Source organism: Vulpes lagopus, chromosome 18 (assembly GCF_018345385.1).
Source record: "Vulpes lagopus strain Blue_001 chromosome 18, ASM1834538v1, whole genome shotgun sequence".
Taxonomy (NCBI): domain Eukaryota; kingdom Metazoa; phylum Chordata; class Mammalia; order Carnivora; family Canidae; genus Vulpes; species Vulpes lagopus.
Window position 1 is genome coordinate 21,796,049 of NC_054841.1, and position 27,597 is coordinate 21,823,645.

The following is a 27,597-nucleotide window of genomic DNA, read 5'->3' on the forward strand; positions in this document are numbered from 1 at the left end:
GGCCTGGAGCTTGAAAGCCAGGTTCAGATGCCATCTTGCATCCAAGGGCCTCAGTCTACTCCTCATCAAAAATGGGAATCAGTATAATTGTTCCCACATAACTAGTTTTGTTGTAAGAAGTATGAGGTAATACATATGCAGTGCCTAGCACATAAGAAGTACCCAATAAATATTAGCTATCATCATCATCATTACTGTGGAAGATCTCTTGTAGATCCTTGCTCTTTTTCTTTTCTTTTTTTTTTTTTTTTCTTTTTAAAGGTTTTATTTATTTATTTATTTGAGAGAGGAGAGAGACAGAGAGCATGAGTTGGAGAGGGTTAAAGGGAGGGGGAGAAGCAGACTTTCCGCTGAGCACAGAGCCCTAGACCGGGGTCAATCTCACAACCCTGAGATCATGATCTGACCCCAAATCAAGAGTCAGACGCTTAACTGACTGAACTACCCAGGCACCCCAGATCCTTGCTCTTTTGTAATCACTCTCACAATGAGGCAAACTTCCCAGATTCCTCCTATGTGTCAAGCTCTGTGCATGACTGTAAAGGGATTTTCTGGTAGAGTTCATCAGGAGCCCAGGCCCAGAAAAGCCACTTCACAGGGAAAGAGTCCAGAAAAGACAAGCATGTCCACTAGTTAACCTTGCTCTGAGATCCTTGCCAATCCAATGAGCTAAGAACAAGAAATGGAAGTAATAAAATGAAATTAGAAAGGAGAAGATGAATATCATCATTTGCAGATGTTATCAGCACAGATCTGGGAAATCCAAGAGAATCTGCTGCAAAACTATTAAACAAAAAGCAAATTAAGTAAAGTGGAAGGAAATTAAAAGTTAATACACCTAAATCAACAATGTAGCTATATACCAACAGCAATCAGAAAATAAAACTCCTGAGTGCCTGGGTTGCTCAGTTAGTTAAGCCTCCGACTCTTGATTTGGGCTCAGGTCATGATCTCAGGGTGATGAGATCAAGCCCCACATCGGGCTGTGCTCCAGCACTTGTTCCTCTCCCTCTCCTACTGCCCCTCCCCCATCTCATACTTATGTTCTCTCACTCTCAAATAAATAAATAAATAAAATCTCTTTTAAAAAGAAAATTAAAAGAAAGCTTAGCATTATGAAAATATCAATCCTTCTAAATTAATCTAAAAATTGAATGCGATCCCTAAAAACCCCAACAGGATTGTTTTTTAATCTATATCAATTTTAAAGTTACAATTAAAAGTAAATATATACAAGTAGCCAGAAAAATCCTTAAAAAAAAAGGAGTGGGAAATAGCTGACCAGATAGTAAAAATTACTATAAAGTCACAGTAATTAAAACTGTGTCACATCAGCACAAAAACAGGCAAGTCAACGCAACAGAACAGAGAATCCAAATATTGCCTCAAACATACAGAGAATTAACACAACGAAAGTGGTATTCGATGCCATTGCAAAGAAGGTAGATTATTTTTAAAATAGAGCTGGGATCAATGACCTGCAACCAAGAAACAAAGCTGGATTTCAAACTTACTCCATATGACTATAAATTCCAGATCAATCAGATTTATACCACACAAAAATAAAACCAAAAAGTTTACAAAGGGGAGTAGAGAATAAATTTTCTAATCTCAAAATGGGAAAAACATTTAACACAGTACAAAACACAAAACCTGAAAATCATTCTTAAAATGATAAATCTATCTATATAGATAAATCTAAAATGTCTTCATGGTTAAATAAATATCATAAACACACTCAAAAGGCAGACAACAAACTAAGAAAAACATTTGTAGCTCATATGATAGACAAGGATTTTCCCCTTAATATATAATAAACTCCCACAAAATAAGAAAAATAACCACAGGTAGTTTACAGCAAATCAAATGGCTCTTCAACATACAACAAGATACTCACCTCACTTATAAGATTATGCAAATTAAAAATACACAATTTCCCCAACCACAGCAGAATACAGATTCTTTTTTTTTTTCAAAATTTATTTATTCATGATAGACATAGAGAGAGAGGCAGAGACACAGGAGGAGGGAGAAGCAGGCTCCATGCAGGAAGCCTAACACGGGACTCGAACCTAGGACTCCAGGATCGCGCCTCAGGCCAAAGGCAGGCACCAAACCACTGAGCCACCCAGGGATCCCCAATACAGATTCTTCTCAAGGGCACATGGAACATTCTCTGGGATAGACCACTATTCTAAGCCATAAAATAAGCCTTAATAAATTTAAAAGGAGTGAAATCATAAAAAGTATGTTTCCAAGCACAACGTAATGAATTAAGAAATCAGTAACATAAATTACAAATATGTAAAAATTAATAAACTCCTCAATAGCCAATGAGTCAAAAAAATCATCAAAACAATAGAAAATACTTTGAGGTGAATGAAGATGAAGACACAACACATGAAAATGTATGGGATGTAGTAAAAGTAGAACTTAAAGGTAAATTTATAGCTGTATATGCCTATATTAAAAAAGAAGGAAAAAAAAGAAGAAAGAAAAAAATAAATTAAAAAAAGAGAAAAGATCTTAAACCAATAACCTAAACTTTCATCTTAACAAAATAGCAAGAGAGAAGCAAATTAGCCCTAAAACAAAAGGAAGGAAATAAAGATTAGGGCAGAAATTAATGGCATAGAAAATAATAAAACAATAGAGAAAATCAACAAAACTAAAAGTTGGTTCTTTAAAAAGATCAACAAAACTGACAAGCCATTAGCTTCACTGAATAAGAAAATCAGAGAGAAGGCTCAAATTACTAAAATCAGAAATGAAAGAGAGAGGGATCCCTGGGTGGCGCAGCGGTTTGGTGCCTGCCTTTGGCCCAGGGCGCGATCCTGGAGACTCGGGATCGAATCCCACATCGGGCTCCCGGTGCATGGAGCCTGCTTCTCCCTCTGCCTGTGTCTCTGCCTCTCTCTCTCAATCTGTGACTATCATAAATAAATAAAAATTAAAAAAAAAAAAAAAAAAAAAAAAAAAAAGAAATGAAAGAGAGAATAATACTACAAACCTTATGGAAATAAAGACAGTTATAAGGGAATACTATCAACAATCCCACTCCAACAAATAAGAGAACTTGAAAAAAAAAAAAAATAAGAGAACTTGGATGAAATGGACAAACTCAAAAAAATGCAAACTAGGGCAGCCTGGGTGGCTCAGCGGTTGGTTTAGTGCCACCTTCAGCCCAGAACATGATCCTGGAGACCCTGGATCAAGTCCCACCTCAGGTTCCCTGCATGGAGCCTGTTTCTCCCTCTGCCTGTGTCTCTGCCTCTCTCTTTCTCTCTGTGTCTCTCATGAATAAATACATAAAATCTTAAAAAAAAAAAAAAAAAAAAAAAAAAACGCAAACTACCAAAACTAAGAAGAACTAGAAAATCTGAATAAAGCTAAAGCAAATAAAGAGATTGAATTAGTAATTTTAAAATATGTCACAAATAAAGACCCAGGCCCAGATGGCTTCATTGGTGAATTCTACCAAACATTTAAAGAATTAATACTAAGTCTTCACTAGGAACATCACCCAACTTGTTCTACAAAGCCAGTATTACCCTAATACCAAAACCAAACCAGACAACGATATCACTTTAAAAAAGGGGGGGGTGGGGTGGGGGCTACAGACTATCTACTAGATTCAACAACATATAAAGAATTATACATCATGACCAGGTGAGATTTACCCTAAGAATACTAGGTTGGTTTAACTTCCTGAAAATTGATTAACGTAATACACCATACCAATAGAATAAAGGAGAAAATCACACAATAATCTCAATAGATGCGGAAAAAGTATTTGACAAAATCCAACACTCTTTCATGATAAAAACTCAACAGATTCCCTGGAAGTGAATTTCCTCAGTCCAATTAAAGGCATCTATGAAAAACTCATATCTAACATCATACTTCATGGTGAATAGTTGAATGCCTTCCCCCTAAGATCAGGAATAAGACAAGGATGTCCATTCTTACAACTTATATTTAACATTGTACTGGAGGTTCCAGGCAGGGCAACGAGATGAAGATGAAGTAAAAGGCATCCAGATTAGAAAGGAAGAAGTAAAGCTATCTCTCTCTGCAGATGACATGGTCTTGTATACAGAAATTCCTAAGGATTTCACTAAAAAGATTATCAGAACACAGTAAGCCCCGGTGGCTCAGTGGTTTAGCGCCGCCTTCGGTCCAGGGCCTGATCCTGGAGACCTATGATTGGTCCCATGCTGGGCTCCCTGCACGGAGCCTGCTTCTCCCTCTGCCTGTGTCTCTGCCTCTCTCTCTGCATCTCTCTGTGTCTCTCATGGATAAATAAATAAAATCTTTAAAAATAATAATTAATTAATTAATTAATTATCAGAACTAATAAACAAGTTCAGCAAAGTTGTAAGGTACAAGATCAACATATAAAAAATAATTATATTTCTATACACTAGCAAAAATCCAAAAATAAAATTAAGAAAACAATTTACAATATCAAAGGAATAGTTAGGAATAAGAGTAACTAAAGAAGTGCAAAATTTATACTCTTAATTTTAAATTTTAAATTTAAATTTTAAATTTAAATTTTAATTTTGAAATTTAAAAAATTCAAAAATTGTTGAATGAAATTAAAATCTAAATAAGTGGAAAGACATCCCATGTTCGTGGACTGGAAAACTAAACATTGCTAAGATGACAATATTCCCCAAATTGATCTACAGACTCAACATAATCCTTATCAAAAATCCAAGCTATCTTCTTTGCACAATTGACAAACTGATCTTAAAATTCATATGGAAGGTCAAGGGACCCAGAATAGCCAAAACAACCTTAAAATAGAGAAACAAAGCTTGCAGGCTCACTCCTCTCAATTTCAAAATTGAGGAAAAGATCCAGTAGTCAAAATACTGTAGGGGCACCTATCTGGCTCAGATGGTAGAGCACACGACTCTTGATCTTGGGGTGGTAAGTTAGAGCCCCACGGTGGGGGTAGAGATTATTTTAAATAAATAAATAAATAAATACACCATGGTACTTGCATGAAGACAGACATATAAATTAATAGGACAGAAATGAGGGACAGAAATCAACCCTCACATTTACAGTCAATTGAGTTTTGACAAGAGTGCCAACATCACACAATGGAGAAAAAACAGTCTTTTCAACAAATGGTTCAGGAAACAGTGGATATACACATGCAAAAGTAGGAAACTGGATACCTTCCTCAAACCCTACACCCAAAATTAACTCAAAATGGATCATAAACCTAAGTATGCAAAGTAAAGCTGAAAAAAATTCTTATTTTTTTTTTAAATTTTATTTTATTTTTTTATTTATGATAGTCAGTCACAGAGAGAGAGAGAGAGGCAGAGATACAGGCGGAGGAAGAAGCAGGCTCCATGCACCCGGAGCCTGATGTGGGATTCGATCCCGGGTCTCCAGGATCGCGCCCTGGGCCAAAGGCAGGCGCCAAACCGCTGTGCCACCCAGGGATCCCGAAAAAAATTCTTATAAGAAAATATAGGTATAAATTTCACAATCTTGGCTTCTTAGATATGGCACCCAAGGCACAAGCAACAAAAGAAAAAACTGGATGCCATCAAAATTAAAAAAACTTTGTATCCAATGGACACCATCAAGGAGGTAAAAAGAATTCACAGAATGGGAGAAAATATTTGTAAATCATATATATGATAAGGGATCTGTACCAAGAATACATAAAGAACTCTTACAACTCAACAACAAAAAGACAAATACCCCAATTAGACATTTCTCCAAAAAAGAATTACACATGGCCAATAACTGCATGCAAAGATGCTCAACATCATTAGTCATTAAGGAGATGCAAATCAAAACCACAATGAGCTACCCCTTCACGCCCACTAGGAAAGCTATAATTAAAAAGACAGATAACAGTAAGTTGTTGGAAACCTCATACATTGCTGGCGGGAATGTACAATGGTGTTGCTGCTTTGGAAAACAGCCTGGTATTTTTCCTCAAAAGATTAAACATAGAGTTACCACATGATCCAGAAAGTCTGCTTTAGGTATGTACCCAAGAGAAAAGAGAACTTTTATGTGAAAACATAAAAATGTGTATGTGAAAAAAAATTTTTTTTAAAAACTTGTATGTGAATATTCATAACAGCTTTGTTCATAATAGCCAAAAAGTGGAAACCACCATATATCCAGCAGTTGATGACTGGACAGATGACATGTGGTACTATGTCCAGACAATGGAATATTATTTTGCAAGAAAAAGGAATGATGCCTGACAACATGCTATAACATGGATGAACCTTGAAAGCATGATGCTAAGTGAAAGAAGCCAGACACAAAAGACCACATGCTGTATGAGTCCATTTATATAAAAGGACCAGAATAGGCAAATCTATAGAAACAGAAAGACTGGTTGTTGCCCGGAGCTGGAGGAGGAACGTCTGAGGGGGAGTGGGGAGTGACTAATGGGTACACAGTTTCTTTCTGGGGTGATAGAAGTGTTCTAAAATTGATTGTGGTGATAGTTACACAACTCTGTGAATATACTAAAAACCATTAAATAGTACATTTTAAATGGGCGAGTTGTTCGGTATGTGAATTATATCTCAGTAAAGCTGTGATATTAAAAAACAAAACAAAACAAAACACTACAGCAGAGGGCCACTGTTCAACTATTAGACTGGCAAAGACCTTGAAATTCTATAGCAAAACCCACATTGGTTAAGAGTGAGGGAAGCTGGGGGTGGAGGGGCAGCGTGAGGGTCTATTTGCGCAACCTGCAGCAAGGACAATCTGGCAATTGCCATCAAATGACAACTGCATACAACCTCTGAGCCTGCAGATTGGGCTCAATCCTAGAGGAATCCTCACACATGAATACTAAGTGAATGACAGGATATTCATCACAGAATTGTCTATAAGAAGCAAAAGACTAGAAACAACCAAAGTATTCTTCACTAATTATTTGTTTAAAGAGATATGCAACTTTTGGTTTTTTTTTTTTTTTTCAGTTTACCAACATACAGAAAAACACCCAGTGCTCATCCCGTCAAGTGTCCACCTCAGTGCCCGTCACCCATTCCCCTCCAACACCCGCCCTCCTCCCCTTCCACCACCCCTAGTTCATTTCCCCGAGTTAGGAGTCTTTATGTTCTGTCTCCCTTCCTGATATTTCCCAACATTTCTTTTCCCTTCCTTTATATTCCCTTTCACTATTATTCATATTCCCCAAATGAATGAGACCATACACTGTTTGTCCTTCTCCGATTGACTTATTTCACTCAGCATAATACCCTCCAGTTCCATCCACGTTGAAGCAAATGCAACTTTTGTTTAAAAGATTTTATTTATTTATTTGATAGAGAGGGAGAGAGAGAGCACAGAAGGAGAGGGAGAAGCAGAGAAGCAGAGAAGTTCTCTCCTTGCTGAGCAGAGAACCTGATGCGGGGCTCTATCCCAGGACCCTAAAATCATAACCCTAGCCAAAGACAGATGCTGAAACAACTGAGTCACCCAGGCCTTCCATTCCTCACTAATTAAATAAAGCCTGGTCTCCAGCCACACAAAGCATACAATGCAACCATGGAAAAGAAAGCAGTGGCACCAAATGGTCCCCAGGGTACACTGCCAAGAAGAAACAGGCAGGTGTAAGACAGGGTACACCACATGCTACCATTTGTGTGTATGTGTGTGTGTGTTAATTTTCTAACATACATGTTTACATATGCATCCTCCATCTCCCTAGAAGGACACATCAGAACCCCTCCAGTAGTTGCCTCTGACAAGGAGACCTGCAGCCAAGAGAAGTTTTTCCCTGTCTTCCTTTGTACTTTGAATTATTTTTTACTGTGTGCATGTTAATGCTTTTTCTTTTCCTTTTTTTTTTTAAGATTTTATTTATTTATTCATGAGAGACACACAGAGAGAGAGGCAGAGACAGAGGCAGAGAGAGAGGGAGAAGCAGGCTCCCTGCAGGAAGCCCGATGTAGGACTCGATCCCTGGACTCCGGGATCACACCCTGGGCTAAAGGTGGGCACTAAACTGCTGAGCCACCCAGGGGTCCCTTTTTCTTTTCCTTTTAAGAAAAAATACAGGCTTACCTGGTCTCAAATCCTGGCGTGCCCTCTCTCATAGCTGGGAGGGTCACTTCACTTCTCTGAGCTTCTGTGTTCTGCAAAGAGAGGGATAATAATAATGTCCAGCTTCAAGGTTGTTGTGGAGGAGTGAATGCACGGGGCTGCCCATGTGCCTAGTGCCCATTCAGTGCATGGTCCTTGTTGTTTATTAATATGTTACTAAGTCCACCAAGTTGGATTGTAACAGGTGCCAGCAGAGAGCCTCAGACCAAGTGTGCAGAACACCAGCAATACTCTGACAGGGAGAAGGTGGGAAGGGCTTGTTGTGAGAGGCAACATTTGAGGAGGACTTCAAGGACAAGAAGGAGTTCCACAAGCAGAGAGACTGGGGACAGTGCTCCTGGCAAAGGGAGCTATGCACAAAAAGACAGAAATAGGAAAGCCCTGGGTATTCACTCAAGAGTTGTGCATTTGTTGGCTCCTTCCACAAAGCTTGGCTGAGCACCTGCTATGTGCCAGGCACTATGGTGGGAAAGACAAAAGCCAAGTGGCCAAACGGGCCAAGGGATGAATTACAGAGAATACAGCAATGGGGACAAGGAGGCACTGGGGTAGAGCTGCACTCACTCATACCCAACTGCTCAAAGAGCAGACCAGGAAAAGGAGGCTCAGAGAGGGACAGGGACTACCTAAGGTCCCTCATCCCACAGGCACCCTCCTGATGTGCACCCCTCAGAAGGTACCATCTAAACTGGGGGCCCCCCCTAAAGGAGAGGCAACTAGTTCTCAAATGATAACAACAGCTGGTTGATGAGTAGAGAGACTCCTGCGTGTCAGGCACCAGACTAAGAATGGCACTACATGCGTGAGTCCCAATGAACCCACTGCAGCCGTACGTGGTCAGCCCCATTTGCAGATGAGAAAACCAAGGCATAGAGTTCACGGTGCTTGCCTCAAGTCACAGAGCTTGTAAGAGGCAGCATCAGCCAGCAGACTTGGACTGTGGGCTCTGCAGCCTCGTGTCCCAGGGCCCCACTCCCAGAGGAGCCACCAACAGGGCCTCTGTCAGCAGTCACAACCCCTCTCAGAGGGGCCCAAGGTAGGAGCTCTTCTCAGCCAGTCCAGGAATGTCTCCTGATAACAGTGACCCAACCCCGGGTGGGGGAAGGATGGGCAGTGGAGGTTGTGTCAGGAATGTGTGGGGTGGAGGAGGGAGGAGGTGGCAGGGAGGGAAACAGCCCATCAACAGCCCATCAGCAGCCATCTGGAGAGATGGACTGGGAAGTCCTGCCTGAGCCAGGTGGGGTACAGCATCATGGTTAGAGGGGCCCTGCTGTGGCCCACGGGTGGACCCTGGGTAAACTGATCAAAGCCTCCTTCGGTACCACGGAGTCGGCCATGGTCATCCCCAGGCAGCTGCAAAGGCAGATGAGCTAACAGACGCAGAGCCCTGAGCACACAGGCTATTCTTCCAAAACGGGGCCCTTACTATTGTGAACATGACAGTTTCCATCATTGCTTAGCTATCTAGTTCTCTCCAGGACCCAGCCATACAGGGATGATCAGCCCTGTCTCACAGAGGAGGGGACAGAGAGAGGCTCAGAGAAGCCAAGTCAGGTGTCCCAGCCATCATCCAAGACAGAAGCAGGCCAGCTGGGGATCCTGGCTCTCCTGGCCCTAGGCCGCTGTCAGCCCTTCTCTCCAAGGCCACTGCTCCCAGCTGAACTCTGGCAGGTAGCCCACACATCGAGAACAAAGCAGGGCTCCGGGGCCAGTCCATTTTTCCAAAAGAGGAATTGGAGGCCAAGACAGGGGAGCCCCAGGAGGACCACTTATGGAGTGAACATGTGACCCCTCTGAACCTCCAAGACTCAGTCCCCAACTGACGCCCCTCCCTCCTCACAAAGCCCCGTGGGACAGGTACCACTAGCACTGCCCTGTCCACGGAGGGGGAAGCTAAGGCCAGAGGAGCCTGGCGAGGGGGCCAGTCCAATGCTCCCATTTCACAGATGGGAGCTCCATCCCTCTCCTGCCTCCCTATAGCCTCCCACATGAGAATGGAAGCTCCCCACAGGCAGGGGGCTTCACCTGATTCCTTCCTTCCTTTCACACTCTCAAAAGAATTCCCTGTCGAACTGGGGTGTTTTTCTACAAGTGGTTTCGGAATATGGAAAGGACTCTGACTCCAGAGTCGGGGTGATATGAACGATGACAGTAGTAATAGCTGGTATTTATTTAGGACCTACTACGTACCGTTCTCATTACCCCATTCACAGATGGAGAAACTGGCACACACAGATTAAATGATGAGACTAAGACCTCACCTCCTAGCAGCTGACTGGCAAGTCCCTCCCTCTCGGATCTTCCCCCTACAGGGAAGGGCCCAAGGAAGGAAGCCTTGGCTGGGCTCTTCTTGGTGGGGTCTAGGGCCACCTTGGCTCCCTCTCCAAAACTCAATGCCATTGGCTGCTCCAATGCAGGCCAGTGGGGTGGAATGGGGCATGCTGAAGGCCACACTTCCCCCCACCTACTTCCTCTCACCTAGGGTTCACACTACCCCTTCAAATGCTCCCAATAGCCCTGAAGTGAGCCATGGCCACACGCATGTCACACACGAGGATATAAGGTCTCCCAGAAGTTGCCCAGCCAGGAAGTGAAGACCCAGATGCCAACACAAATCTGAGTGATACCAAAGCCCATCCTGTCTCCAATGGATATATAAGGAGGCATGGGAAGGGCAATCTAGGAGGTTGGCACAGCTTGTGCAAAGGCCCTGAGACAGGAAGGTCAGATGTGCAGGGGGTTATCAAGTGAGCGGTCTGGACCGTGTGAGTCCCAACTTAACTAGGTCACTCGCTGCTAGTCTTTGGCCAAGGCCTGAAAAGGTCTGAAGGAGGGCCTGAAAGGGATCTGTCTAGCAATTTAGATCAGAAAAACTGAGAGAAGAGGCCATGAAAGTTTTCTCAGGCCCCTGAGACTGTGGGGTGGGGCAGGGTTAGGTTACTGAGCCTTCATCCCCCAGGGATCATCTCAGAGCACAGTGACCTCCAGCTCTAGAGGGCTGGAGGGCCAAGAAGGGGCCTAAACCATGGCGAACTTCCCAAAGGAGGGGATATCTCAGTTGAGGTCCGAAGGCTGGGCAGTGTGCGAAAAGAGGAAAGGGAAGTATGATCCAGGCAGAAGAGACTGCTTGGGCAAAGGCCTAAAGGTAGGATCGTTAAGAGAAAGGAGGGAGCCAGTCAGTATAAGGCATGCAGCCTCAGTCTCCCCAGCAACAAAATGGGGGGAAAGACAGGCATCCAGTGGGTGGCTCCAGCTTTCCCATGCCTGCTTCCCACCATTCCCCCGCTCCAAGGCCCAAGAGGTTAGTCGCTATAAGGGTCCTCCTGCCCATGGGAGCATCTTGGGGCCAGGGAGATCCACAGGCTTGGGAGGTTTCACCCACCCTACTCCAGCCTCTACCCCAGAGCCTAGGCCAGGCAGCCTGGCCAGTGGGCGGGCAGGGAGGCTCACAGGCCAAAGGTCACAGCCCTGGTGTCAGGGAGCCTTTGTGAGACATCCTCCTTCACAGACCAAGAGCCGAGGCTTAGAGGGGGGCGCCCAGGCCAAGGCCACACAGCGAGGCGAATCTGGCCCCTGAACGAGGGTGTGGGCACCGGGACTGAAGAGAAGATTCTCAAGGCACTAAGCCCAGTACAGGCAGGTTCCAGGGACGCAGCCAGGTACCACCTGGCTGAATGGAAGGCCTCCATCGGAATCGCTGTGTGACCTTGGGCCAGTCACGCCCCATCTTGGGGCTCAGTGTCTGTACCCTGACAGAGGCCCTGGCATGTCAAAGGTTCCTTAGCAGATGCCACTCCCGACCCCACCCCCCACCCCCATGCCACTGAGGTGACAAGTTTTGCTTTCTCTGGGCCTCTCCAAGGTCATCTCTCTGGGGGCTCCCAGCTGCCCCACCCCCACTGGCTGATGGCTGATGGGCCTTGGGGGGACCATTGCCAGCCAGTGGCCTCTGCCCACTGCATTCAGGGGCTCACAGTGTTCGCTACTCCCTGACAGCAGCTCTGCTTCTCTGCTCTGGGAACACATAGTGCCCCCTCTTCCCCGCCCACACCCAGGCAGAACTCCCTCTGGGGACACTGGTGGGCAGAAGCACCTGGTGGCCCGGCCCCTCCACAAAGTCAACCCGAGCTCCAGCCCCCGTCCCCCGCCCCCAGCCTCAAAGCCCACACACAGGTGGCCCACCCTGCATGCGTGACCGGGAAGTCCAGCCTGCCCTTAACTTACCCACAAAATGATGCCTCTGGCAGCCCTGAGGGAAGACAGCCTCTGAGCCTGAGGTTGGGGACAGTGTCAGTGGGGCGGCCTGTGGGCCTGCTGCTCACAGGATGGAGGCCTGCTGCATCTCCTTCCTCCCACCTCTCAACCCTCCCTTCAACTTGTAATCACCCTCTAACCTTCACACGTGGCACGTGCTGTCTGCCCCCCACCAAAGCTTCCCCACCTGCCTTCCCTTGACCCTTCACAAATTCCAGTGCGAGGAGGGAGGGAGGGAGAGATGAATGGGTCCTACCCAGGGCCCCAGACAACAAAGAGGCACAGGGGGTGGGAGGTGGGGGCGCCTCGGCCTGGGTCTGTCCAGCCCCACGGTCTACACCCTGACCCCCGCTCGCTGCTGCCGTCGCCTGACACGTCCCCGTGCCAGAGCTTGTGACCTCTCTGACCTCCACAGGGCAGTGTGCAAGTCTGAGGCACCCACCTCCAGGCCCCGAGCCCCACCCGGCACGGGCCGGGACGCAGAACGGGTCCCAGGGGATGTTTGCAGGGTGAGCGAGGAGCGCGGGAAGAGTGAGCCAGGGGCCATCCACGGGCCAGGGCAGCCACAACATGTCTGGTCCCGTGTTCGTGGAGCAAACACGCTCGGGGCTGGCAGGCCTCAAACCGGCTCTGCCAGTGTGGCCGGGGCGGGGCGGGGCGCTGCAGGCTCGGGCTGGGGCTGGCATCCGGGAGAGGGATGGAGGGGGGCCGCCGGGGACAGGGCCCGCAGCCGGGGAAGGCAAAGGCGAAGCAGCCCGTGGAGCCCCCCTAAGCCCAGCCTGTAGAGGCAGAGCCATGCCAGCCCTGGCAGCTCTTGGGTTTCTTCCTGGGCTGGAAGGGGACTCCTTTCCAGACTCCAGGCCCTGACCTGCCCTGTAGCGTGCAGGATCTCTTCCCGCTGGGACCTGTCTACACCTGTCCACAGCCTAGAAGCCCTAGAGGGAAAGGGAAGGGCAAGGCCCGGAAGTGGGTGGCGCGGGAGCAGGGCAGGGCGGCAGGCCACCTGGTGTAAAACGCTGCTCTGTCCCTGGTTGCTTCGTGGCCAGTTTCCCCGTGTGGAAAGTAGTGCTGGGCATGGATTCCGGGGACCTCCTATCCCTTGGCACTGAGTTATCTAGAAGACACCTCCTGGCAACTGCAGCGCTGCCCCAAAGCCCAGCGCTGGGGGTGACATAGCCAGAGGCCCAACTTACACACATGTCCTCACTCCCCACAGAAACAACAATAATAAACCTACTGATTACTTAGTTTATTGTATGCCAAGCATCAGGCGTGGCACTTTACGTGCATCGTTTATCTGCCCCGCCCCCCAACACTGCTGTGATCTAGGAATCCCCAGCAGAGGAAACAGGTCCAGGTCACGTGGCAAGTTAGAGTTCAGGCTCCTGACCCCACCTCTGAGGTCACACTGAGGCAGCCTCCATCTCCCTAAGATAGTTCAGGGCAGGAAAGAAATCTTAGGTACAGAAATCTTTAGCTGGAACTGGGGAGGCAGGGTCCGTACTCCCCAAATCCATAGATCCCTTGAGTCCTGAGAGACCAAGCCCCAACCCTGCCCCACTATGTAACCCAGGCAGTGGGTGTACCACTCTTAGCCTCAGTTTTCTCATCTGTAAAATGGGTAGGGTCCTGCCAGTTTTGCCTAACATGTGCAGAGCCATGGGAACAGAAAGGCTCAGCCCAGCCATCAGGACACGGTGAGGAAGGCACTGGGAATTTGTGCCTCCAGATGGACCAGGGAGAGGGAACAAACAAACCAGAAGCCACCATGGCCTGTGGCAAGGACTCAGCCCCTCATCACCAGCAAGCAGCCCAAGAGAGGAACGATGATTCCTCCTGCCCCCACGTAACCCGGTTCCCAGTCCTGCCTATCCCACCTCCCAAACACATCCTGAATCTACTTCCCTCTCACCATGGCCACCCCACTGCCCAGGTTCAGCCTCCTCCCCCAAGCTGGACAACTGAGGGCAGAGACCCTTTCTGGAATGTCAGTCTGAACCATGACTCTTGCTTAACACCCTTCACGGCCCCTATGAAACAAAGGACAAAGTCCTCCCCCAGGCCTCCAAGCCTTCTAGTGGACTCTACCGGCCCCACCCCCTTCACTTCTGTTCTTCTCACACTGTCCACTGCTTCCCCTTTCCCTGAGAACCGGGCGCACACACTCACTGGGGCCTTTGCCCTTATCGTCCCCTCTACCTACCGACACCAGACATCTACACACCCCAACCCTTCACGTCTTCCAGGTGCTTCACTCAGACATCACAGGCTCAGAAGGCCCTGCCTGGCCACCTGTTTCAATGGCAACACGCCCCACCAACTCTGTCCTCTCTTTGAGTCTCATTTCAAAAGCTACCTCCTCACAGAAGGCTTCTCTTGACCTCCTCCTGCCCAAGTAAGGACCTTCAACTTCTCCTTCCTAGCACAGACCACAGCACTGATGACATAGCTGCCCATGGGAGTACACGTCTGAGGACAGGGGCCACTTCTGTCTCACTCACTGCTGAATGCCCTGCAGCGGGTGTAATATTCAAAATAGATAACAGCTGGAGGGATCCCTGGGTGGCGCAGTGGTTTAGCGCCTGCCTTTGGCCCAGGGCGCGATCCTGGAGACCCGGGATCGAATCCCACGTCGGGCTCCCGGTGCATGGAGCCTGCTTCTCCCTCTGCCTGTGTCTCTGTCTCTCTCTCTCTCACTGTGTGCCTATCATAAATAAATAAAAATTAAAAAAAAAAAATAGATAACAGCTGGGAAGCTTGGCTACCATCTGGCCAGAGTGGCCCCTGGCCGAAAGCATAGAGCCTAGCACACAGTGGATACCGGGTAATTACAGAATGGATGGACAGATTCATGGATGGATGGATGGATGGGCAGATGGATAGATGGATGGATAAGTGAAAAGGGCATACACAGTGGGGTTGGGACTTGCCAGGGATGCTCAAGGCCCTGAAAGGTGGCCCAGAAAAGGGATGGATCTGTCCAAGCTCATCAGCCAGACTCTCTGGCCTACGCAGCTACAGCCAGCCTGGACTCTCCTCCTGCACAACCCGACTTTCATTTCCCATCTCCTCTGCCTGAGGAAGCTCCTTCCCCCGGGGGGACTGGGTGAGGAGGAGGGGCAGGCGGCCCTCTGGTCCTCGATGAGAGGGGGGCTCCCAGGCTCCATCTGTCTCGCCACAAAGGGGCTTTGTCCTCGGTGCCTGTGCTGAGCCCAAGGCAGACCGGAAGCCACCCCTCAGCCACCCAGCAAGTCTTACCACCCCTGGTCAGCTGGGCCAACAGCTCCAAAGCCAGACCCCAGGGGCCGGCATGGTGTTGGGCACAGCCTTGTGAAATCTTATTAAGCCCTAGGAGACTCTAAGGTGACCCCCATTTTGCAGATGGGGAAACTGAGGCTCAGAATAGCAAAGACACTTGGTCAAGGGCTCCTGGCCCACAGAGAACAAAGCTGGGTTTCAAACCCATGCCTATCGGCATCAGAGTCTTCAGCCATCGTTCTTTACTCACCTTGTCTGGAGTACAGACCGTCTGAGTTTAAGAGGCCAGAGGGGCCTTTCCGGAGGCTCGAATGGACCCAAGCAGGGAGACCTTTGCCCTGGCAAGCTTTACTCAACATGGCAGGGAGATCAGGCCTTGAACCCGAGCCCTTGCCCCATGCCCAGCCCATGTCCCAGGCGCCTTCAGAATCAGCCAGCCAGGCCCCAACACGTCTCCACCATTTCCTGCCAGGCGGGCTTCCACAAGGAAAGGATGTACAGGCAGGCAGAGTGGGGGCTGAGGCCTCCATCCCCCACCTTGCTGCTCCCCCATCAATCCCAGACTTTCCATTTACCTGGCTGGCACCCACCTTCTCCCCAGGGCCATCTCACCAAAGCCACAATGCTGACAGGGCTCCCACTCAGAGAACTAGATGAATCAGTTCTGTCCAGCTATCTCCTCATGCCCAAGGATGGCATGTAGACTCTGAGCAGGCCCTCAGACCTCTCCATGGATGGGCACCAGCACCTCTGAAGTCAAAATTCTACCCCTCCTTGGGGCTCCAACAAGAGGAGCTGACCATGCCACAGCTTCAGGTCCCAGTTCAAGCTCCACCTCCCCACGGAGAACTATCTCATCCTTTCAAGTATGTCATGTACCGCTTCCTCCAGGAAGTCCTCCCTGATCTGCTTCCTCTGAGGCTCCAGACCAGCCCCTACCTTCTGTCTCAGGTAGGGGTTCTTGATCCCTATCTGGAACCCCAGCCTCTCTGGACTACCTTCATTTGGTAACAGTAACTGAGCACTGGAGAGCCAAATCTGGCCTTTGTCTTCCCTTCGCACCTTCAGCAGGAGGCCTCAGCAAAGCCTGGCAAGATACTGAGGCCTTGCCTGGTCAACCTAGTCCCCTTCTAACTACCCTGTACATGACCTGACACACACACACACACCCCACCTCCCAAGGCTATACCTGCACACACCAGGTGAGTTCCCACCTCCAAATATTTGCCCAGGCTCTGCCTTTGTCCTGGCATGTCCTCACCATTGCTTTTTCCCTGTGAGCTCCTGCTCATCCTTTAGGACTCAAGTCAGGTATCACTTCCTCTAAGAAGCCCTTCTGGCCTTGTAATGGGCTGCCAGAGTTCCTGTGGTGCCTACCCAGTGGTAGGACAATGATCAGGGTCTGTGTCTGGCTCCACCAGAGTGCAGGCTGTTCCCAGAGTGCATCCCTTGGGGGTCTCTAGCACCCAACACAAGGTCCAGACACCAGCAGCATGTAATCAAGAGTCCAGCTGCCAACTCCCTACCCAGAGAATCCAGGGACAGAGGCCAGGAACAACTCCCAGAGGCAATAATGAGTCCTATTTTGCCCATACTGCCCACAGATCTAAGGTATGGGCGGAGTGGTGGTGGGGGGGTGCTTTCTGCAAATGGCCAACTGGTAACCAAACCCACGTCGTTTCTAAAACTAGGGCACAGGAGAGAAACGGGAACAGCAGAATTGTCCCCAAATAGAACTGTGGCTCATCTGGTTCCAGGGCCTTCGGGAACACCTGGCAGGGAGGGGGGTGGGGAGCACAGGTGGCTGCTCCCAAGGCTCTGAAAGGAAATCTAAAGTTTGGAGGGCAGGAAGGTCAACATCACCACAGTCACTGCTGACACCCTGCCCACTCCCCTCAGGGTCAGTCTAAATCCTAGAAGGTGGCAGTCCACTCCACCTACCCCCAACTAACTACAGGGTACTCCCTAAACTGTCCTACTCTGAGCCTTGGCTCACATGGGTCCTCTGCCTGGAATGCTGTTGCCCCTTCTTGCCAGTCAGAATCCTGCCCATCCTCATACCTGTAACCACTAGCTGGGGCCTTTCTCTAAGCCTAGCATGGGCAGGCATCTGGGGGGAAATGAGCTATCCATTTCCCCCCAGATGAGCTATCTGGGCTTCTCAGAGGCCCAGAAGTCCTCCCAACAGCTTCGTGAAGAAAGATGTCTGCCCCCATCTCACAGATGAGAAACTGAGGCTCAATGAAAGAAGCCATTCGTCTAGGGCACACAGCAGAGGAGGCAGGTAGACCAGGTGATATGGTGGGACCTGGGTGCTGGTGGCTGCAGGGCACCCCGAAGGCCTGGCCTGGCCTGATTCAGCCTCCTAGGCAAGCCTAGCCTTGAGAACTTGGCATAATTCAGGGACAAAGTCCACAGGGCACAGCCCCCATCAGCCTAGACAGGTGCCCCTACCTCCCCCAACCCCCACCCTAGGGTGGCTGCAGACTAAGGAACCACATTGGTTTGATGTGATGGAACTATCTCCCCACCATATGCACAAACCCACTGAACAGATGAAAAAACTGAGTCCTGGAAGGAGACAGTTTCTCTATCTGGAAATGGGATGTGCCCCCAGGAACTTGTGACATCCCTCTGTGGCCTGATGGATGCTATTTCCTTTCTCTGAGTCTCAGTTTTCCAATCTGGAGAATGGGATTGTCAATTCTTTCCTCTTCAAGCTGATACAGATTATAACAAAATAGCGGCTAATCTTTCTCCAGTGCCCATTAGGTGCTGGCTTTGCTGAGAGCATCCTGCACCTTAGAACAAGCCTATGGCATGGATACTGGCATTAGGCCCATTTTTCAGGTAGGGAAGCTGAAGCAGAGAGGTGAAGTGACTCGCCAAAGTCATACAATTTGTGGGTGACAGCAGTTGGAGGTAGGAGAGCCCTGGGGCTGGGGGCTGGTAGCTTGCCAGAGAAGTCTCCAGGCCTCACCACTCTGAGAGGAATGCCAGGAAAGGGCTAGAGGAGGATCAGGGGTCAGACAGGAGGCAAAGAAGGGCTCAGCCCACATGAGGCAGGGCAGGCCTGTGGAGTCCTTGGGGCCCCGGGTCCAAATTCATACACTGGGTGACCTTAGGCAAGCTGCTTTGCTTGTCTGAGCCTCAGTTTCCTGTCTGGTGAAATGGGGCCAGAACTTGCTGCCTTGCAGGATGCTGTGAGGACCAGACACAAGCACTTACCTGGCACCAGCCCAGGGCCCAACTACGTGCTGAGGGAGCCAGTGACTCCTGAAGGACCTCCAGGGGCTGATCCCTGCTCCCTCAGGACCACGGGTGCATCCGGTTCTCCACTCAGGAGTGGGAGCATGGGCACAACCTGCCCCTTCTCAGAGGCCCAGAAGGAACCCTCCCAGCTCTGCCAGCCTTCCAGGCCACGGGACCTCACACAAGTCACTTCACCTCTCTGAACCTCCAAATCCTTTCGAGGGGTTCCTGCCTCGGGAGACTGTGGCCTCATGGGGGTGGGGGCAGGGCTCAGTGCCAGCAGAGAGAGCCACTGGGGGGACCCTGACTTGGCGTCTCATTTTCCTAATTTGCCAAATGAAGATTATTACTCCTAGCCCTGCTGGGGGCGCTGAGAGGTGGCCGTGGAACGTGCTCTGTAGACTGTAAAGTGCAGTGCCCTTGAGCCATGATTACCATCACTGTCCTGCCTAAGAGGCAAAAAGAATCCTGTGACTTGCCATGTAGGGCAGAAGGTGTCAGAGCCATGAGGGAAGGCAGAGAAGGGGCAGTGGGGTGGAGAGGAGGGAAGAATGGACTCGGGCTGGGGCACAGAGCGTGGTCACTGAGAGCTTCCCGGCGGCAGGCGCAGAGGCATCTCAGCCGCTTAGACAAGTATGGAGAGGGAGGGCCACTGGGCAGTGGGCCCACCGGGGCAAGGCACGGAGGCCGGAGCACCCAGGCCCACAGGGGACAGCTGAAGGTTCAAAAAGCCCAAAGCCCACTGAGTACCAGGGAAATGTGGGCGTGGCCGGGCGGGGCAGAGGCAGGGCTCACCTCCAGGACCCCGAGCTGGGGGGCCCCCTACCCCACCCACCTTGCCTCGCTCTGAGCCTCGGCTACCCCTGCAAAGCACCAGCGCAGTAACAGCTCCCGCCTCACGGGCCAAGCACCCACGGCTCCATCAGTGGTCACCTTCACAGAGAATGGGCCCGCTCAGTGAGGAGGCCTCAAATGTCGCGATCAGGACACCGGGAGGCCTTGACAAGTCACAGGTGGGCTAAGGCGGGAGCCCGTCAGAGAGGCAGGATGGCGCTCATGGTCTCCAACTCACCCAGTCACTAAACCTGTGTTTCTAGTTAACCTTCCCCTTGGCCATGTCCCATTGGACAAGCCTGCCACAGACACATACGTCCGGTCTCAGCCCCAGGGAGTCCCCAATTGATTGGCCTGTAATTCCTGTCCACAGTTCCCGCCTGGTCAGGGAACTGCCTTCATAATTATGGGCGCTCAGAAACACTAAGCACTTACTGTGTGCGGACTCTGCCAAAGCAGACATACATTCACTCATCTGATCCTCACATCACCTTGTCAAAGCTGCCATTGGCACTGTCATCCCCATTTCTAAGACAGGGAAACCAGGGCCCCAAGCAATTGTTTTTCCACAATCCTACACAGCAAATGGCAGTCAGGATTTGAACCCAGAACCAATCAGCTCCAAAAGCCTTGCTACTTCTAATCCTTTTATGCCATGAGTAGCCACTGAGCACCCCATGAGATGCCAACCCGTGGAGCTGGGGGCTCCCTGCAAGACCCTATATTCCATATCTGAGGGGAGATCCATCAGCCAGAACCAGAAGCCCAGAAAGTCAGGATCACCTGTCCCCGGCAATACACCAGCCCTATTCCTTGGGTAAGATTTCAGGCAAGCTGGGTGCACACTCAGTGGGAATTGGATGCTACAGATCACCCAGAAGCCAGAAGTCTGGGCTCACACTTCACTGTGCTGGGAGACCGTGGCCCCAGCCATTGTCCCTTCTGAGCCTCTCAGTTTCCTTTTCTGTGTAATGGGAACAAAAGTTTTACCCATCCCATGCTAAGGCAAAGGATGGAATGGTAATGGTCCACATGGCTACAACCTGGCTGGAGAGGGCACGACATGAGAACATCCACGTCAGACAGAGTAAAGGTCAGGGCAACAAATCTGGGCAGGGCAAGAGAAAGTAATCCGGCCCGGACGGGGAGGCTGAGTCTCCCGACTTCCATCCACGGCACCAGGAGTCTGCCTGCAGGCTGCTTGGAGGACTCATTGCCACAGTTTCTAACGGCCCCACGTGGGCTCAACGGCCAGGCCTGCCCTGGACAACTCCCGCAGAAGAGGTTTCTCATTTTATTCTGGAACTCCTCCGGGTCATTGTGCTGAGAAGAGAGGAGCTGAGGCCCACGGTAGAAGAGGGTCCCTTGCTCAAGGTCCTATAGCCAGGGCTTTGCTCCTGGCTGTGGGCTCTGGGGTCCTTTCCATCCACCTCTCCCTTGACTCGGCCCCACCCAGGCTGTCCAGTGGGAAGGGGCAGGCTGGCTGAGTTGGGAGAGCCTTGGATCAAAAGACAAGAGATGTGCATTTTTCTCCTAGCTTGGATAATATGTCCCAGGTCTTTCTGGCCTCAATTCCCCCATCTGTGAAAAGAGAAGGTCAGAATGGATCGGGAATGACAAACGCACAGCACATGGACAACATGCTCTAATCCTCTGCCAGTGGCAGACATTACTCATCTCTCACAGCGCTCCTTCCCAGGAAGCCAAGCCTGGACCTCAGAGCGCTTCTCGACACAGCAGCGCAGGCCTGGGCCATCTTAAAACGGGATGATATCTGAGCCCCCGAGAGGGAAGGGAGGGGAGAAAGATGTCACATTTACTGAGTGTCCAGTAGACTCAAGCCACTGGGAGAATAAGCAAATCTAATCTCCACAAGGGAGGTATGCAGAGGTTTGAGTTTCCTTTGGACAGACGGTGGGAACCAGGCCTTGAACACAGGGGAAGGACCTGCTGGGCCTACATTTCCAAGAATCATGATGCCGAGCCAGCGCCTAGGTAAAGGCAGGGACCAGCTCATCCCACTCTCCCCTAGGCCTCACTAAGGGTAAAACCCCATGCCCATTTACAGCTTCAGGAACCGATTCACAGAAAGGGGGTGTCTGCTGCCAGAGGATGAAGGATTTAAGCTGTACCTGGTTCTTCCCCACCCCTATTTATCTAGTTAATGAGTGCTAAATGCTTTATTTCAGTCCTCTCAGGGCACCCTAGTAGCCATGACTCATATTATCCCACTTCACAGATGAGGAAACTGAGGTACCCCAGAGGAAGTACCCTCCCCTCCCCTCCCCGCCAACTGGCTTGAGTGGAAACCAGAGTGGTTTACTGTAGAGATAAGGGGGTTAGAGCAGTGGTGGGGGAGTAAAGCACCCAAGGGGAGATAGAAGTGCTGGGAGCCACACGATCCACGCAGGAAGTGGCTTCTCCTCTCTGGGTCTTAGTATTTACATCTGGAAAATGGACCAATCTCACCTAAGGCAGGCTCTCAAGAAGTTGGGCTGAACTAGACTAACAGCACTCTCCCCAGTCCATCCTCGCACAGCAAGGGCAGAGCAGCATTCAAATCACCCGGCACAGGGGTGGCCTTGTCTGCCAACATCCTTTCCTAGGCCACTCCTGCCCAGGCCAGCACCTTCGGACTCCATGAGTTCATCCACTTAAAGCCTTCCAAACACAGCTGATGAGGCCAGACCCACCAGGCCCAGGGGCTACCCAGTGTAACACCGCTTGAGGCAGGTCACCTTCCCTAAGCACCTATCGGCACCAGGCGTGGGGGCCATGTAGGCCTCCTTTGTCTGCTACCTGATAGGGAGATACATATTGTCCTTGTTTTCAAGACAAAGAAAGTGAAGTCTCAGAAAGATACAGTGAATGACCCAAAGATACACAACAGGTGGAGACAGTCAGAACTCAAACACAGACCTGTTTGACTCCTGAGCCCTTATCATAACCCTGTCATACCTTTGGTCTCCAGCTGTCCCCTGCCTGCCCACCCCCCCACCTCACACCCAGCCTCCAGCCACCCTGCATGCACTTCCCAACTGCTGGCTCCCACCCTCTCCTGCCTTCCTGCCAGTGAACTCCTACTCCACTTTCAAAGCCCAGCCTCAAATGCCTCCTCCTCTTGACTCCTGATCTAGGCCCCCACAGAATACTTGGAGTCCAGCCCACAGATCTATTTCTACCAAGTGCCTTGAACAGCTCTGTATCCCTGGCCTCCAGCATGGGGCTGTTCACACAGGGTACGCTGATTAGTCCCTTGTGTGAAGATGAAGGTCAAACTCATCCCCAAGGCCCACACAGCTCCATATGGTCCAGCCATATGAGTGATTACCCCCCAAAACACCCCCTACTTCACCTCTCACCCACTCTCCTTAATTCTCTGTGCTCCGAATTCAGAGGCTTTCCCATCGTTTCTCTGTAACAACACACACTTCCCCACCTCAGGGCCTTTGCACAGGCATTTCTCTCTGCCTGACAAGCCCTTCCCCAGCTCCATGCTTGGCCAACTCCTACATACTTCCTTCAAAATTCCTCTGCACCCCACGCCTCTCTCTCTGAGCCCTTATCGCATCTGTGATTATATATTAATTTATTTGGTAACTTGTTTGCTATTTGGCTCACCCTCTAGACTCAAATATCTAGGAGGCCAGGGACCTGTTCACAATTCTGCAGCAGGATGACCACCTCCACAATCCCAGCAACCCTGGGAAGTGTCCGAATAGAAGAAAGAGCACCCTCCCTCCTTCTTGGTTGAGCAAACTTCTTGCCCTCCCTCACCTCTTAGAAGCCCCCTGATGCCTCCTACAACTCCCACTACTAACCCCTTCGCCACACTGCTCAGCCTGAGTTTGAAGCTCCTAGCATATAGCAGAGGCTCACACAGGGTCACGGATGTTTGCATCTGGACAGGTTTGGAAAATGGGATCAACGAGGACCAGGGGGTTGGGGAGTGTTGTCAGCAGGTCACTGAGCCATGTCCTCCCTGGCTCCTGGGGCTCGAGGGAGCCAGACATCCCCCCCACCCACCAGGTCACAATCAGGGAAGAAGCCACAGCAGGCACTGTGCTGTGAGCTGGGGAGAGTTCATGCTCCAGCAAGAGGCTGGGGAGGGGAGGCCGAGCCGGGGAGCCTTCCTGGAAGAGGTGGGCCTGAAGCTAAGTCTTCAAGAGTAAGAACAGATAAACAGCTCACAGAGGAGAGGGCAGTCCTGGCAGGGACACCTTCAGGAGGAAAAAAGCCCAAGAGCCACACAGGAGGGCTTAGGCAGGCAGTCAGCTGAGAGAGGTGACACACTGTAAATCACTTCCCTAGGTGGAAAGACCACATCACCGAGGCACACCACATCACCACATCCCCAGAAGGACCTCGTGGCTTCCATGCAATCACTCATCAATCTGTATGGTCTGTTCTAACACTGTTGCATGCCTGGTCCCATACTGGGAAACCCCTGCTCCCCCCACACTGGCGGGGTCAAGGGCAGCCAGACTGGGGTCTCTGAAGTGTACGTTCTCATTCCAGCTTCAAACTGTGTGGGCTTGGTCAAGTCCTTTCCCCTCTCTGAGCCTCGGTTTCTCCATCTGGCCTATTTTATACTTAATAAGACTGAGGCCCAAGGAAGCAGCGAGTTGCTCGAGGTCACACAGCTGCTGGGTGGCAGGATGGTGCTGGAGTTGTTTCTCAAGGGGCTTTTCGGACACCAATCCATCCTCTTCTGGACACAAGCCCCACTGGGACCAGCACCCTCAGCCCCCGCCCATTTTAGGCAATTCATCCAGTGAAGCGCTCATTTATTGAGCACCTACTACAGACCGAGCTCCTACACGTAGAAGTGCATATATTCTTCCCCCATTCCACATGTGGGTGCTCAGAGGGGCAGTCCCTTGGCCCAGGTCACCCAGGGAGACAAGAAGTCTTGTCTGTCCAGCCAGGAGGCTGACAAGAGGGGCAGTAACAGGACCGGCCTGGTCTATGCCTGAAACCAAGTCTGATCTCAGCAGCACTGTGGCTGGGCCTGGACTCATCCCAGGTAACCCAGGGACCCCTGCCCCAACTGTAGAGGTCATGAAGCTCAGGAAGCCCCACTTGACAAGCCTCACTTGTTCTGCCCACCCGCCAGTGAGCCCGAAGGCCCCAGAGGCAGAACTGATACCCCATAGGTGAGCCTCTTCTGTTCACCGTCATCCTTCCACCAGCCCAGCAGTCCCAGCCAGACCCACCTGCCACAGATCAGGACCCCCAGATCAGAGAGGGTAGGCAGTTGCCTGACCACACAGAGCTGGGCAAGCGGCAGCCGCTGTGGGCACCTAAGCTCACCCCCAACCGAAGCCCAGGCAGGGAGATGGACCCAGCCTGGTGGAGAAAACCCAAAACTTTTGCCAACTTCTGAGCAGGCAGGCGGCTGGGCCTGCCAGGGGCGAGGCTGGGGGCTGGGGGCAGTGGACCGACAGTGTGGCCCAGTCCCTTCCAGACCCGCGGCACCAGGCCCTACCCCAAGCTCCAGGAGGACCGGGTGGTCCTGGGGCCCCGGCCCGCGCCCTGGCTCGGCGCCCCCAGGCCCACCCTGCCCGCCCCCTCTCCACCTCCCATCCCCGGCCGGGGGCGCCAGGCCCGGCAGCCGCGGCCAGAGGCGGCGCCGACAGGCTCAGATTTCAGATGTGGCCTAGACCTGGCCCGGGGGCTCGGCCGGGCTCCTGCTCTGGGGGCTCCCGGGGCAGGGTGAGCCGGCGGCGGTCCCCGCGCGGGCCGGACCGAGCCCCCGCCCGCCCCCTCCCCCCCCCCAGGCATCACAACAAAAGGCCGCGCCGGGCAGGTCCCCGCGCGCCCGCCCAGCGCTCCGGGATCGCGCCTCGGACCGGGAGGCCGAGCGGGGACCCGAGCCCCCCGCCGCCCGGGCCTCGGACGCCACGGGGGTGCGGGCGGGGTCCCGAGCCGGCCGGGGCCAGGGCCCGCGGAGGGGCGGGGGCGCTCACCTGGGCCGGTCGGCGGCGCACGGGCGGGCGGACGCGGGAGGGCGCACCGCGGGGCGGCCGGGGTCGGGCACTCGGCGGCCTGGCCGCTCCGGCTCCCAGGCCGGAATGGATTCCGGGCCGGGAGAGACAGATCGGGAGAGAAAGGGAGGAGGAGGAGGAGGAGGCGGCGGCCCGGGGAGGGGAGGAGGAGGGAGGGAGCGCGCGAGCAGGGAGGAGGGGCCCGGCCGGCCGCCGGGAGGAGGAGGAAGGAGGAAGCGTGCGGGGACCGACTCCCCGCCGGTGACCCGGGGGAGACCCACGCGCGGGCCCCCCACCCCGCAGGAGCCGGAGGCGCGGGGGGGCAGGGCGGGGGCGGAGGCACAGAAACCCTGCCCCCACCCGACCCGTGAGAGCGCCGCACCCTGTGGGACCCCTCAGTACCCTCCAGCCAAAATGCCCTCCCTAACCGGCCCAAGCACCCATCCTACTGACCCCAAATCCACCTCTTCCTCAATTACCGGTAATAAGAATAATCATGTCAGCGCTAACGGAGCCTTTGCTCTTTCCCAGGCACCATGCCAAGGGCTCAGGTCGACTTTTAGGATCTATTCCTAACAACACCTAGGCTGGGCAGGCTGAGGATTATCCCCATTTTACAGATGAAAAACTGAGGCACAGAGAAGGAAGTCACCTGAGGAGAACCAGGCCTTGGACCCTGGCCTTGACTTGAGTTTCCCAAAGCAAGGACGGGGGCAGGAGGAACAGTGTAGGGAAGAGCAACATTTATTTTAGTAGATACATGTTCATTTTATTTTTTATTTTATTTCTTTAGATTGTATTTATTTTCAGAGAGAGAGCAGGGGGAGGGGGAGGGGCACAGGGAGAGAGAGAAGCAGACTCACTGCTCAGCAGGGAGCCAGTTGCCGGCAGGGCTCCATCCCAGGGCCCCCCAGAGATCATGACCTGAGCTGAAGTCAGGTACTTAGCTGATTGAGCCACCCAGGTGCCCTGATATATGTTCATTTTAATGTGCATTTAAAAAACAAAACAGTAACTAAGGCGGCTTATCAGAAGTCATTGAGTTTTAGATATTCCTGCTTATGAGGGGGCTGAAGCCAGTATTTAGTGGCAATCACACTTCCCAGTAAATAAAGAGGCAAATTATATCTGGATGCAGGGGGCAAGGAGTAGAGCAAAGAAAGGGGACAATAAGGAAATGCTGCTTTAGGCCACAAAGGCTTCTGCAAACACTATGCCAACAATCTTACCCCATGCTCCAAAACTGCACCCCACCTTTGGCTCTTCACTAGTCCTCCTGGAATCATGGCATAGGGAAGGGTGAGTGTGAATCCAGCTTTAAATACCATCCCTGTTTTGTCTCTCCTTCTTTGAAAGTTCTCCCATTTCACAGATGGGAAACTAAGGCCCATCCAGGTCAAACAGCACCAGGCCTCAGCTTCTCTTCCCAAGAGGAGCTGGGAGGTGAACCCTAGAAGAGAGGAGACAAAGGCCTCAGAGCACAATAGAGCCTCCAAGAGACCAGGAATGGGCAAGGCCTAGAGCCAGACCAATCTGGGTTCAAATCTAGACTAGTTGCGCACCTGCTGTATCTCCTACGAGTCCACCGAGTTCCCCAGCCCTATCCCCTTGCCTATAAAACAGAAGTGAATGTGGCCCCATAGGACTCCTGAGAAGGTTAGAACGGACAAACGTGAGGGTGGCTGAGCTTGTGCTCAGCTAATGGTACCAGCTAATGGTAGTTCTCATAGTCAGTAAACTGAGGCCGGAGGGGGAAGCATATGCTCAAAGTCCCACAGCAAGTCAGCTGCAGAGCCAGCACCAGAAACCAGCCTGGGCTGATAAAATAGCTGCACTTGTTTGCAGGGCTGACTTAAAGATTAACCACAGTTTCCTGGGATTCTGGGCAGGCCCCCCGCTG

General features: G+C 51.3%; 1 protein-coding gene across 4 annotated transcripts in view; it reads right to left on the reverse strand.

Annotated features, from left to right (window-relative positions):
* SRC (SRC proto-oncogene, non-receptor tyrosine kinase) overlaps window positions 1-25,858 on the reverse strand; it is a 52,722-nt gene extending 26,864 nt beyond the window's left edge. Inside the window, exons 1-2 of one of the 4 annotated variants that reach the window (XM_041732870.1) lie at window positions 25,680-25,858; window positions 8,074-8,144 (exon numbers count right to left, since the gene is read on the reverse strand). The gene's annotated coding sequence lies outside the window, so the exon portion shown is untranslated. Of the gene's footprint in view, window positions 1-8,073; window positions 8,145-12,808; window positions 12,881-25,679 lie in introns of those variants that run through there. The other 3 variants (XM_041732872.1, XM_041732873.1, XM_041732871.1) reach the window with 3 other exon arrangements.
* Window positions 25,859-27,597: the final 1,739 nt, after the last annotated feature.